Source organism: Austrofundulus limnaeus, unplaced genomic scaffold (assembly GCF_001266775.1).
Source record: "Austrofundulus limnaeus strain Quisiro unplaced genomic scaffold, Austrofundulus_limnaeus-1.0 Scaffold89, whole genome shotgun sequence".
In the NCBI taxonomy this organism is placed as follows: Eukaryota; Metazoa; Chordata; class Actinopteri; order Cyprinodontiformes; family Rivulidae; genus Austrofundulus; species Austrofundulus limnaeus.
In genome coordinates, this window is record NW_013952491.1 from 1425544 (window position 1) to 1428467 (window position 2924).

A 2924-nucleotide genomic window follows, 5' to 3' on the forward strand; every position below is an offset into this window, starting at 1 on the left:
CACAAACTTTATTGTATTATTTTTAAAAAGATTTATTGCCACTTACTTTAGCTTACTCAAAGCAAAGAAACTATAATACCTGAAGCAACACAGAAGTGCTTCTGTCAGGCTCCCAAACAGAAACCTTCAATTCTTTTTAAAGCAAGTGTTTTGGGAAACATGCCAATGTACAAAACACGTGTGCATTTTCACAAACAAAGCTGAATTTAAACACAAAGCCTTAGTCAGAGGTGTCCAATCCTGGTCCTCAAGGGCCAGTAACCTGCATGTTTTAGCAGTGACTCTGCTTTGACACACCTGTTTGAAAGAATGAGTGATTGACAGGCTGCTGCAGAGCTTGAAGACACGCTGAAGAACAGGGAAAACATGAGGATACTGGTCCTCGAGGATTGGACACCACTGCGTTAGATAATTTGATTTTCACAGTGGTTACACTCGCAGTGCAGAGAAAAGAGCTCTGCTGTGTCCCATTTAGACTGCAGGATCCAAGCTGCACACGTTTCCATCACTGCTGAACTTCTATAATGAGCATTTCCATCTATTCTTGGCACCAACTCTCTTTTTTAGCTCTGTGAAACTATAAATAGTGTCAGTGCCTGATGGTGCAGAGAAACAGGAACATATACAAACACAAGCAGATACAAACCAATACCATTTTCTACATGATCAGAATTTCATTCAAAAGGGAGCTTCAACTTGATTAGCTGCAGTGTGGGAGAGCTTCTGAGCCAACAGACCCGTTTCTGTACGAAGCTCTGTAATTAGCAAAGAGGTTTCCAAATTTAAACCTGCTTGGCTGTGGGCCACAGCACACAGAGTTCCTGCTCAGCTCAGCGAACGTGCTAATGAGCCGGCAGGTTCATTCACAAAGCTTTGATGCTGCTTTTACCAGGGGAGCACTAGAAGGCATGAGGAGATGAACACTTGGCTTTTTTTGGGAATTTACTGTCATCAAGTTTGAGAGCATTTGCACACGGGGGTTTGATTTGTACTAATGAATGAAGTTTGTAAAGTTCTTCAGGGGTGAAATAGCTCAAATTCCATTCTGTACAACATAATGTTTAAAGCATGTGAGCTCTTTAGAAAAGAAAATGCTTTGGTGAATATCATCCATGTGGTACACTGTGCTTGTGTTGTTGTCGTGTATCCACAGCTGAAAATCGTTTTGTTGCCATCGCCTGGTTCTCCTGACTGCACAGCAGATGTTCCAGGTGTTTTCCCCTTCACACAGTAGCTGCAACTTTTCAATTCTTTTAAACCCCTCATTTTTTTTCTGTTTGACTGCCTCGCTTCTATAAATTCTCCTCCTCCTAACTTCAGTTGTTTCACAGAAAATAAAGTATCCAGCAGCCTAACATCTGGGCTAACACATCTCAGATCAGACACATATGGCGGCTAGTCGTCAGATCTTGTTTTCTGTGATTGCTGAACATTATTCTGCAAATTAAGTAAACCGTTTTTTTTTCTGTTGTGATGCAACAGATCTATTTATTCAATGGCTAAGTTACAGGAAATGTGGAGATTTAATGCTTCTAAGTGTCAATAGAATTAATCCAATAATATCAGGGTCATTTTGAAATAACACATGTACAAAAAGAATAAAACTATATTTGTTGTTGTTGTTTTTTTGTCTAAAAGTTGAGATCTTATTGTGCTTTTAGCTTGAAAAAGTTCAGTCTGTTTTTCATAGGTGTGAAAACTGTGCCTTTGATTATTCATTATAATATGCTAAATGCCCAAAAAGTGCCACCAAGACTGCATGGATGGATGGTTGGATGGATGGATGGATGGATGGACAGTTGGATGCATATCAGCTGATTATGTAATTTCAGTCATTTTGTTTATTAAACCTGTACAAGTTCAGGTCTAAAGCAGAAGGAAAAGAACCTTTAACCTGATTGGTCGTTAACAGATGTTACAGGTTACAGGGAAATAAAAATCCATGGTGGTTCTCAACATGCTGTGTCAGCAGTACACCTGCTCCCTGCTTTGTTTCTCTTTGCTCCAACAGCAATGCTTCCTGAGAAAATCAATCCATGTCCAGAGCAGAGCTGAGGGTTTCCCTCCTCATTAAACCAACAAACACTCAACACAACTTCAGTCACAAATATCACTGTTCCTCCAGGACTTTCTAATATTTATATTAAACAATTTATCTGATCAGTTGAGCTGATAGGTGATACACAATACCTCTGTAAACAGACACATATACAACCTGTATATATGTATATATACACTCACCGCCACATTATTAGATACACCTGTCCAACTGCTCATTATTAGCAGTTGGTACTGTATCCGTACGTCTGTAGCAGGNCAGATAAACTATGGATGTGTGACAGGAAGTGGATGGATGGTTGGATGGATGCTTGGATGGTTGGACGAACACATAAACTATGGAAGTGTGACAGGAAGTGGATGGATGGTTGGATGTTTGGATGTACAGATGTATTGATGAACAGATAAACAATGGAAGTGTGACAGGAAGTGGATGGATGGATGGATGGATGGGTGGATGGATGGATTATATTTTTATTGCATAAAACAACAAAACATTTAGATGCTCTGTAATTGGTGTCTGACATTCTACATGTCAGAAAAAAAGTACAATTTATCTCAAGTTCATAGTAAAAGTCCATATTTATTTATAAAAAGGGGTCACTGTGTTTATATAATACTATTTTATACATATATTAGAGATGTCCCGATCAGATAGTATCAGTATCGGTGGCAGATGTGGCAATTCTTTGAAAATCGGGTAGAATCGGATTTAGTCACGTGATCGGGCGATCCAGTTTTCACGACAGTTTTCAGCATCATCATGCTTTACAACTGCTGTTAAGAAGTCAAGACGCACACAAGTATGCAGCCATGTCCACTGTGTGGGAACACTTTTCAATGGAAAACAATGGGCCTCATGCAAG